Source organism: Carcharodon carcharias, chromosome 12 (genome assembly GCF_017639515.1).
Source record: "Carcharodon carcharias isolate sCarCar2 chromosome 12, sCarCar2.pri, whole genome shotgun sequence".
NCBI lineage: Eukaryota > Metazoa > Chordata > Chondrichthyes > Lamniformes > Lamnidae > Carcharodon > Carcharodon carcharias.
Window position 1 is genome coordinate 137,461,484 of NC_054478.1, and position 12,099 is coordinate 137,473,582.

The window sequence follows — 12,099 nt, forward strand, 5'->3', positions numbered from 1 at the left end:
TTGATAAGAAACAATAGTTTATATATGATACAGTAACTAATTAGACAGAAAACGTATACAACCCTGACAGTGGTTTACTGGTCCCAGAGGGCAGACAGACAGTTGGCACAAAGTGTGTTGATCTCATCACCCACCACCTCCTCTATTTTAAGAGCACTGCACCCTCACCACGACACCTCACCAGTATATCACCGGGACCTCAGCAGGACATGGACCCTGTCCTTCAGCACTTGTTAATATATTCTTTTTCTGGGGGCTGGTAGCTTACCCAATGTCAATCATCTATTCAAACCATCCTGACCAATCGACACAGACAGGTACCCAAACTGTCAGGGTGCTTACCATCAACCCCCCCACCCCAGTTCACCATCCTGCTTGAGACCAGCTTTTTAGCTTACACCCTGGTCCTTTCTAAACACTTGCATACATAAGGGAGAGCACAAGACATCATCCCACCTACTTAGAATGTCAACATGGCAGCCTGAACTAACACTGTTTACAGGTCAAAGTGTTTAGAAATTCTCTTTCCAAAGAGAGGATCAATGCTGTTTAGCTAATCTCATACTAGACAGAAAATAGTTGTTTATTCAAGACCCCAAGTTCTTACAGAGCAGCTGTTCAGGGGTGATGTCAGGAAGCAATTCTTTGCACAACAATGTTCAACCATATATTGCCCCCTGCTGAAGATGAACAATCTCCCCCAGCTGCTCCTATCCAATGTCCTGTGTATCTCATCTGTGTTCAAACTACCCTCTACCAATGATTCATTGTGAAATACAGATTTGGCATCCTACTGAAGGGAATGGGGAGAGTCTTGTTGCAATAGGGCTGGGAGACACCATCACTCGGTGTCTATAGGTCTTTCAGGTTTGCTTGCGAGTAAGCAGAAAGCAGTCCACTTAATTTCCAACACAGTTTCACTGGAAGCCACTCCCATAAGGTCAAGTAAGGCTTAGTGAAGCACACAGTTGGTAAAAACAGGGACTTGCTTTAGACTTTGCACAGATATACAGACACTATCACCACGTGATAATAGAAGGCTGAAACACTAAAGGATATTGTAGGGCACAGCAAAAATATAACTGGCCCAAACCAGTATAGCAGTTTAAAAATCTTTAGTTAAACCAGGTGCAAGGACAGAGTGATAACACATGAAGCCTGAGAAAACACAAGATGAATGAGGAACATTAATAACCACCTTTGTAACCAAGGTGGAGATCAGAATAGTTGGTGCTCTGTGTTTGATCAACATTTTAGCTTGATAATATTGATGAGTTGCGTGCAAAGATGTAACGTGAAAATTATATAAGTTACGAGACTTTGTAATTACGGCAGAGTACCTCTGGACGGACTCAGAGGGCTCTCCCTGCGTATGCTGGTAACAAGCTTGAATAAACCGTCCTGTTCGAGAATCCAAACAACGGACGTCCCGAGTTGTTTGTCCTGACCTGAGTCCCGGTCTGAGCCATAGTTAAGAGGGCAATTGCCTCACGCGAAAGCCGGATCAACCCGGGGTCTCGGAGAAGGAGGTTGAATCCCGCCTACAAACTGGCGCTGCGAGCAGGGTGCACGCAGTAGCAGCCAGCAGCAATGTGGAAGGTACTGATAGGGCGCGTACTGGTTTTGTTCTACCATGCGAGCCTGGTCAGAACACCCAGCTGTTGTGTAGCACGTAAGGCGTAGCACAAAAGAAAGCAAGAATAAAAGTCGGGATTCTACGAACAATAACGCTCGCGCTATAAAACTAGTATAAAAAGAGGATTTGGGAGGTGGGATCCTGGAGGAGACCATAATCCGGATTCTTATAGGACTCGCCCGGAAGGAAGCGTATACCACCAGGTGGGAGGAGAACAAAGCGCGAGGCGAGCATGGTAAAAAGCAGGGACGGACAGTCCTTACAGTATGGCCGAGAAGGGCATCTGTCATATGGGGGAGAATCTTAGGTGGGGACCAGACGGTTCCATTGTACAAGAAGGTAAACACAACCGAAAATTAATTAGACGGATGACGGAAAAGGGGTGTAATCCCGAGGCCAGTGAAGCAGAACAAAAAGCTTGGTGGGCCGCACAGACAAAGGACAAATATGAAAAGGGGGTAGTAATTTTGGCAGCCCTGATGAAGAATAGAATTAACAAAGGGGCTAGGCAGGCAAGAGTGGCTGCCCTAAATAGCAACAAACAGGAAGCAGACAGTCAGCCAAGAGGGTGAATGATATCTGGAGGGGTAGCAGCTGTGAGGCCTTCGGCCCCTTCCACTGGGGAATGGCCCAGATGATTGGGACTGGAATCCCAACGATTGGAATATTTATGATGAGGCCATGAAATATGGTCACCATGATGATGATGACCCACCCACCCCCCTACAATGGGGATGATACTGGGACAGTAGGAATGGCCTCAATCAGGATCACAAGGAAATCACAGGGAGGGCTAGTCACGGACGTAGTGATAGAAAAGCCCCTGACAGCAACAGATGCTCCTCAATGAGCTACCCCCCTCTAAAACGGGTCCTTTTGGGACAAAATGGATGAGTTAATGGAGGCACACAATTTGACCTTAGATGATGTGAGGGTAATACTGCGAGCCGGGATGCCGAGAGGGGTGTGGGGAAATTTGCGCCAGAGGTACCAAGACAGGACCTGGATTCAGCAAGTAGGCAATACCACAGAAGTCTGAGGGAATGAAAAGGGCGGTGAGGAGGGCCCTGGGAAGGAGTGAGGCTAACTGGGCTAAGGTGACCCTGATAGTGCAAGAACCAAAGGAAAAAGTGGAGAAATAAGTGGAAGCTAAGTTCCAGGCCTATTTCCATGAAGGGGGGATAAATAACCCCGAGAGAGATAATGACATCTTTCTGCAATTACTGAAGGACGGTATGGGATCCCATCTGAAAAGGATACTGGACCTGGGGCTCCCAGTAAGAAACAATTACAGGGAAATAATTACTTGGGCTATGAAGGCTGAGGCTAATGCTAAGCAGGGGAAAGCCCACGTGAGCAGAGTAGCCCCCTCCATGGGAGGCAGGGGAGTAAAATGCTTTGTATGCAATAAAGAAGGACACTACGCTCGGGGCTGTAAAAGTAAGCCCGGAGCCAAGGGTACTATAAAGTGTGACAATTGCAAAAAAAGCCTGGGCCTAAGAAAGAGGACTGCTAGGTGAAGGGTGGAGATAAAGAAGGAAAAGGACCCAGGCAGGAACAGGGAGATAGGATGGCTGCCCCCAGTACCCCAGCAGCAGGGACCGTGATCCAGATAACTGCAGAAGAACTGCAGAAATTTATAGGGCATTGACAGGTATCAGCCCTCGGTAGTGGTAGTAATGAGGATCCAAGGATATATGTGAGCGCACTGTTAGGGGACCAGCAGTGCAATATGCTTGTAGATACAGGAGCCTCTATCTCTATCACAAATGAAGATGTATCAATAACCATTAAAACTACACGAATCCAGGGAGTCATAGGAGGCGCTAGGAGTGCAGCACTAAGAGAGGAATTAGGCCTGACAATAGCAGGAATAACCAGGCGGGGTAGGATCTGGGTATGTAAAATGAATGAGGGGAACAAATTAGGGATAGACCTATTGGAAATGTTCGGAGCCGTAGTAAACACCCGAGAGTTGAGGGTAAGGTGGAGGAAACCCTTTAGGAAAAACTGTTGGGGAAGAAACATCAGGGATATGATATGCCATGTAACCCCAGCACCCCAATATGGAAGGTGAATAATAGATGGGAAAGACTGGCTGCCCTGCTACCTGGGCGCAGTCAAAACAGGATTGTGGGATGTTGAATGTCCAATCAGTGGTTGTGACAGGGAAAGTGCATCCTCCTCATAGGTAATATCCGATAAAACCAGAGGCCATAGAGGCCGTTAAACAAATTGTTGATGACTTAGCAAGGCAAGAAGTGGTAAGAAAAACCGTATCCACAACAAATTCCTCAATCTGGCCAGTCAGGAAACTGGATGGGTCTTATAGACTTACTATAGACTATACAGCCCTGAACAAATATGCTGATAGGGAACACCCGATAGTGGCGAACCCAGTGATCATCCTGAATGAGCTCTGTAATAACCATAAAATATTCACAGTACTAGACATAGCTAATGGGTTTTGGTCAATTCCAGTGCACCCCGAGCATCAGGACACATTTGCATTCACAATAGGCAACGAACAGTACACCTGGACTAAATTGCTGCAAGGATTCCATAACAACCCAGCCATATTCCCTAAGGCTATGGTGGGAGTTATAGGAGAGTGCCATCCTACAGTACATGAATGACATACTAATAGCCTCCCCAGGTGAGGAAGAGCATGAAAGGGCACTGAAGGAAGTGCTGCTTGCAATCTGGAGGGTGGGACGAAAGATCAACCCTAAAAATGCACAGTTGGGGAATGGAGAAGTAATGTATCTGGGGCACATAATTAGCCAAGGTACTAAAAGTATTCCCCAAGAGAGGCTTAAGGCCATTCTGAACATGCCCCTCCCAGTTACAGTCAAGGGAGTGAGGCAAGTGTTAGGATTATTTAATTACTGCAGAATATTTGTAGAGGGCTATGCGGAAAAGATAGAACCCTACAGGAACTGACCAAAGGTGGGAAACCACCCATGGAGAGAATAGAGTGGGGAAAGGAACAGGAGGGTGCCTTTGACAAAATTAAACAGGTCTTGGCATCAGCCCCAGCGCTGGGATTGCCAGATGCTAGATTACCATTCCACATCGACTGTCAAGATGATGGTGAATTTAACACTGCTGTAGTAACACAAGGACATGGAGACAGATACAGACCAGTGGGATACTACTCATCTAAAGTAGACCCAGTAGCCAGAGGGCTACATAGTGTGTGCGAGCTCTCAATTGTGCCACGTGGGCAGTGGAGGTATCTGAACCCATAACAATGATGGGCAAGGTTATATTGCATTCACCACATAGTTTAATGCAGCTGCTGGAAACAGGAAAACTAGGGTCAGTGTCGGATAGCCGAAGGGCTAAGTGGGAAGCGGTGCTATTGCCAGGAGATAAGCATCTCGAAGTAGTGAAGGATAGCTGGGAGAACCCGCAGGATATATGGTGACAAATAGTCAGGAACATGTATGTGTAGAGGAAGTCGAAGAGGGAAAGTGGGGAAGGATCTCCAAGCTCCGTCTTGAAGGAGAAGGAGTTCTGGAGTTTTGGTGGATGGATCCCGGAAGTATGTAAATGGAGTACCTCGCACTGCCTGGGCAGTGGTGGGGTAAATAGATGAGTTGATGGCCAGAGGAGGCCTGGGCGGTGGCAACTCAGACCAGGTGGCCAAGCTAGTGACATTAACCAAAGCCCTAGAAATGGGGGAAGGTCAAAGGGTGACAGTGTTTACAGATAGCAGGTCTGCTTTTGGGGTAGTACATGATTATATGGTGGCGTGAGCCACAGGGGATACAAAACCTCCTCGGAGGGGTGTAATATACGACATGAATTAAGAATCAAAGCACTGGTGGAAGCAGCCAACAACCCAAGGGAGGCAGCAATAGTCAAGGTAAAGGTAAGAAAATTATTAATAGAAAGCAACAGGGGAATGCATGGGCTGATGAGGCAGCCAAGCAAATGATACATGAGAGGGAGTTGGAATTAGTGGCCGCAGTTGGGAAACCAGGGAAGCCAAGTGAGGAAGACATAAATGTGCAACAAATGCAGGATGCAGCCTCAAGCAAGGGAAAGGGCGAATGGGAAAAGGCAGGGGCTAGAGAAACCCCTGGAGGAATTTGGAGGTACGAGGATCAGGTGGTCATACCTAAGAGCTTAAGGCAATGCCTATGTGAAGTATACCATGGAGTGGGCACCAGGGTAGGAATAAGATGTGGGCGCCGATGCGGAAATGCTGGTGTTGGCCAGGCATGGGAAGGGACATAATGAAGTTTTATCAAAGTTGCATAATATGCACACAAGTGGAACCAGGGAAACCCATCAAGGTTAAAATGGGACATCAAGCCCGACCCTGGAAAAATGTGCAGATGGACTTTATAGGACCCCTGTCTACCGCTAGGGGAAAACATTACTGTCTGGTATTAATAGACCAATTTACCAGGTGGGTGGAAGCTTTCCCAACGAAAGACTGCACAGCTGGAACTGTGGCTAAGATATTAGCAGAAGAGGTGGTCCCTCGATGGAGTGTGCCGGTACAGATAGATTCAGACCAGGGGACGCATTTTACCGGGAGGGTAATCAAGGAAGCATATGCCCTGCTAGGGATAAGGCAGAGATACCATATTCCCTACCACCCCTAGAGCTCAGGGATGGTGGAGAGGATGAACAGGACATTAAAAAATAGTCTAACCATGGCAATGATGGAAACTGGGAGTAAATGGGTGGATCTGCTCCCCTCCACCTTAATGGAGCAAAGGGCAGCACCTGGTAGGGGGAAAGACTGAGCCCCTTCGAGATTGTGACAGGACAACTGAAGCGGCTACCAGAGAACCTTATTACAGGAGGGCCAGAATTGGACTGCTCCAAAGGAACGGTCTTCAATTATGTAAGGGAGCTAGCCAAACAACTACACATCCTACGAAGAACAGTAAAGGATCAGCAGAAAATTAAAGATTGGGAAAATGAAGCCAAAATTGAGGACAAAAACGTGCCTGAAGTAGGTACTAAGGTAATGGTAAAATGTCTACCAGTGACTGGAGGAATGGTGCCCCAATGGGAGGGGCCTTATGATATCATCGTCAAGGGACATACCTGTGCTTTGGTGGATGAGCAAGGGCAGGGAAATGGAGACATTGGAAACAGTTAAAACCATATATTAACTAGCTTGGAGCCGCTTGCTGCTTTATGTTTTGCAGGTGCATAATCATCAGCCTGACATCTCACAACACAGAACGCACAGGACGAATGGAGCTGCCACCGATCAAGGTGACGGTGAAGGAGACTGTACCGCAGGACAAGGTTGCGTGTACAATGATGTAACGTGGGTGTGACAGGATACTAGCGGTAGTGTAACGGGACCTGGGCTCTGGTTTAACACCACCCGAGGAACAAGTGGAAGTTGTAAGGGCAATGAGGTATATATGAAAAGCAGTGGTAGCATTGCCTTTACAGTAAATTGCACGAGGGGAAACTTGTATAGGGAAACCTATAAATGAAAGTAGCTGGAAATCTGTTGGCAATGCAACAATGGGGTGCATAACCATGGAAAACACAGCTGTAACAGTCACACCTGAGGGGAACAGGGTGGGTTTATGCTCGTGACAAGGGAGCACATTTACAACGTGTAATGGGGAAATGGGCCTCAAATGTAACACCACAAAAGGGTCACGAGCTTCCCTGTCGACAGAATCCCATAATGAGAGGGGTTTGAACTCTAACGGATCAATGGTGAAAATTAAGATAAATTAATAAAACCCAGAACACCCCCACTCTGCAGACGACACTGCGTATGGTGATGGCAGGAACAACGACCACCCCAAAACCCCCGGAATGCCTTAAAAATGGGACGGAAGTAGTACCCTTAAATACAGGTTTAGTAGTGATCCCAGAGGGAGAAGAGGTGATTATTGTACCAGGGTATACCCATGTAAAGATAGTAGTTGATCTGACAGGACTCAATATGCCAGAATGGTGCCACAACAAACTGAAAGATCTACATACCAAATTGTTAAGGGAGGTCGTCAACCAGAAGGGGTTGCAAATGGATGTTGAGGCACAGCAGTCGATAAACGCTACTATAATAACCCCTACCCGAAGGACTTAAGGGGGTGGCTTCAGGGAGGAAGTGTAGGAAAAGGGGAATTTTAGAAGTAGCAGGGATAGGTTATGCAGCTGGAGAAGCTACTATGAATATAGGAACTCTGCAGATGGAGATTGATAAATTAAAAGCCCATATGACGCAGATAGTCCAGGATGGATATGGTACTCAGGAGGCGACAGGCCAGAATAGCAAGAAGCTGACCATCTTAATTAAAAAGGGACTGAAGCAGCTTAAACTAATATCTGGCACAGTTAACTGATTGATCAGCAGGCAAGAGAGCAAAGAAAAGAACGAAATACAGGATGCTGTATGCACCCTGTATGGGTCCTGGGTTTTGGCTCAAGTAGACAAGAATTTGCTGCGACTTAAAAATTATCAGGTGCCAGATTGGATAGGTGAGAAAACCTTACAAAGGTGGGCACGGGTGCCATCTCAAGGAAACATCAACATTAGAGATGTCTCTCTGGCCACCCAAGCTCAAGTGTAGTGGCAAAAAAGGGAGGAGCAATAATTTTGGGTATAATCTTAAATATACCTAAAGCCAGGAACGATAGCCTAAGATCCAAGTTATACCGAGTCGAAAACATGGGATGGGTAAAGGAGAAAGTGTGAATGAGGACCCCAGAAGCCCTGAGGTGGGCAGTAAGAATGAACAACGGGACAAAAGGGTTGAGGCGAGCTCAATGTCATCAAGCTGAGAATATCTGGTTGTGCCCAGAATATGCTATAATTAATGAAGGATTGTGCGGCCTTAATCACTGGGATAATTGTTTGATACGTGTAGACCCGACTAAGTATATGGAAGGACCCATAATACTACTCATCATTATATTGTAACCACTGGTTTGAACTATACTGTCCGGAATAAGCCTTGTATTTTGCCAAGTTATAATGTGATAATTAAGGACTCCAGGGAAAGGCTAACCTTTGGGAGCAACATCCTAGAACCACTACAAAAGAACACAATCGTTCAGGCCAACGCAAAAATTCGACGAACTGATAGCGACATAGAAATATATGACTGTGCACCGCACCCTACCACAATTCCCCCTATCGATGCTAACTGGAACCAACTCATCACAGAAGCAACCGACATAATCTACAAATGGAATGACGTTGAGCAGAAGATTTGGACCAATCAGGAGAGAGTTAATGAACTTTTAAGGAAAAACTCTATTATGGCACTAATTTGGGACTGGAGTATGAATGTGAATGTGCACCCATGGTTGAGAATCCTCTCACACATACTGGTTGTAATCCAAGCACTGATAATTGTCATATTAATCATAATTATGTATTGCTTTAAGAGGAACACCAGGAGATGGCAAAGGGAATGATACGCTATGGACATGGTGGAATTAAGATGACCATTACCACTTAGCGGGCGAGGAAAGGCAGTGAAAGAGGGAAAAATCTATGACAATATAAACTATATATAATTAGGGCCTGCATGGGCATGGCCATAGGTCAACAGTGGGGACTGAAGAGGCATATCCACGACAAGGGCTAGAGAATAGCAAAATACACGTAACCACCCTAGAGTTGACATGGGTTCCAAAGGTCAAGTAAGGCTTAGTGAAGCACACAGTTGGTAAAAACAGGGACTTGCTTTAGACTTTGCACAGATATACAGACACTATCACCACGTGATAATAGAAGGCTGAAACACAAAAGGATATTGTAGGGCACAGCAAAAATATAACTGGCGCAAACCAGTATAGCAGTTTAAAAATCCTTAGTTAAACCAGATGTAAAGACAGGGTGATAACACATGAAGGATTGACTGATAGTAAAGCCTGAGAAAACACAAGATGAATGAGGAACATTAATAGCCACCCTTGTAATCAAGGTGGAGATAAGAATAGTGTTCTGTGTTTGATCAACATTTTAGCCTGATAATATTGATGAGTTGCGTGCAAAGATGTAACGTGAAAATTATATAAGTTACGAGACTTTGTAATTACGGCAGAGTACCTCTGGACGGACTCAGAGGGCTCTCCCTGCGTATGCTGGTAACAAGCTTGAATAAACCGTCCTGTTCGAGAATCCAAACAACGGACGTCCCGAGTTGTTTGTCCTGACCTGAGTCCCGGTCTGAGCCATAGTTAAGAGGGCAATTGCCTCACGCGAAAGCCGGATCAACCCGGGGTCTCGGAGAAGGAGGTTGAATCCCGCCTACATGCACCACTCTTATTCCCTTGTGTGTCACATATAGATACGATCGTGGGATCGACTGGAAGAGGTGAAAAAGCATCTAAAAATCTAGGCTCATCAGGATAAGAAATATTTGGAAAACTCCGAATATTTTAATCAATTAAGACTAGGCCAGGAGATTTGATTAGATTGTACAAAACCTGCCTATTAACATATTAACATATACAGCTCGAGCCTATGTCCCATCTCTGGGCCACCCACAGAAGAATGTTGTATCAGGGGAAAGGATTCTTTTTCTGAAAAATATATTTTATTCATAAAATTTGTAAAAATGCATTACAAAATGTTCCGACTTGGAAATTACGGAGAGTGCAATAAAATTCACCTTGTCTCCATACAGCATGCTGCATCCTGAGGTGCCTCAATATAATTGTGAAATATTTATCAGAATAAAATCTGCCTCTGAAGCATGTGCTAAATTAAGCGATGTCACCCCCAACGTATGTGGACAGACACATCATGAGAGACAACTCACAGATATCTCGGTGTACTCACTGGGAACACTGAGCCAACCCAAAGAGTGTTGCAGATTGATAATCTAAGCAGATTGTGAGGTTTATCTGAGGTGTTTAATATAGACAAAGACAAACTATTTCCTCAGGCGGGCAAGTCCACAACAGGGGGCAGAACAATAACATTAACGCTGTCATTAAGGGGTGATAATCAGCAAGCACCTCTTCACAAGTTTATTGAGGCTTAGTTCAAAGATTGCCTGCTGTATTATCTGGTCTCACCTCTGTCAGGGAACGTGATAGCATCAAATACTTCTTTACATTCATTCCGAGCAATCTGACTTTTCTCACTCTCGTAGGGTGCGAGGGTTTTGAACATCTGGGAGCAAGAAATATAAGAGAAAACTGGTCATTATAATGATTATCAAATTAATAACATGAATATGGGCTACAAGGAGTGCATCCCAGACTGTATCCCCACCCCCACTACCCCCTATGGCAGAAATAAGACTGAAGAACTGTGGTGACCTACCCAATTTTGATGCAGCCAATGCTGACGCAGCCCACGCTGACACGGCCAATCCTGGACCCTTCAATCCCAGCCCGCCTAATCCAGCCAATCCTCACCCACTAGTCCATTGCATTCAGTCTCAAACATGTTACACATAGATGCATAGATGTAGATTTCGATTTCTATTGAAATGACTGAAGATTCGCAGTTAATCCCAATTACCAATTTACCTCTTGGACAGTCTGGGTCAGATGCTCAGAGCAGTCATTGTAATGTAATTCAAATGGAACCCGGTAGCAATACAGAGCCACACAGCCTTTGGGTTTTAGAACCCTCTCAACCTCCTTCATAAACATCTCTATATCAAACCAATGAGCTGCCGCTCCTGCGATTATCAGGTCAACGGAACCATCCTCGAACTCCAGCTTCTCTGCGAGGCCCTGTCTGTCGAGTGAATCAACAAACACAGGAATACATCAGCTTCAATGTCTCTGCAGATTTTTAATGCATGTCATAGGGACAACGAGTATCGCAGACAGGAAGAAATCTTCATTGATGTGGGAGCGATGTGGTAAGGATTAGGGAGGGAATTCGAGAACTTGGGGCCCAGGCAGCTAAAGGCACGGCCGGCAACAGTGCAGCGATTAAAATTGGAGATGCTCAAGAGGCCAGGATTTATTTGTTCACGGGATGTGGGCTTCGTCGGCTAGGCCAACATTTATTACCCATCCCTAGTTCAAGTCAACCAGATTGCTGTGGGTCTGGAGTTACATGTAAGCCAGACCAGGTAAGGACAGCAGATTTCCTTCACTAAAGGACATTAGTGAACCGGATGGGTTTTTACAACAATGATTTCACCATCGGGCTTTTAATTCCAGAATTTCATTGAATTCAAATTCTACTATCTGCCGTGACAGGATTCAAATCCGGGCCTCCAGAGCATTAGCCTGAGTCTCTGGATTACTAGTCCAGCATCAATACCACTACACCATCGCCTCCCCAGGGGGGGCACAGATATCTCATAAGGTTTTAGGGCTGGGGAAGTTAAGACATAGAGAGAGGCCCATGGAGAAACTAAAATTTTCATCTGGTTTTTAAAAGTTGCCAGACCAGAAGCCAATAAGGTTACCAAGCACTGGGCCTGATGGGTGAGCAGGAATTATTCAGAATGATTCTTGAGTTCACACATAGTCCCAGCAGGAGAAGG

At 45.6% G+C, this 12,099-nt stretch overlaps 1 long non-coding RNA gene across 1 annotated transcript; it reads left to right on the forward strand.

Annotated features, from left to right (window-relative positions):
* The first annotated feature begins 1,701 nt into the window (after window positions 1-1,701).
* On the forward strand, window positions 1,702-9,767 carry LOC121285281. Its single transcript, XR_005944624.1, has 2 exons — window positions 1,702-1,975; window positions 6,811-9,767. It is a non-coding gene; the product is annotated as an uncharacterized LOC121285281 (long non-coding RNA).
* Window positions 9,768-12,099: the final 2,332 nt, after the last annotated feature.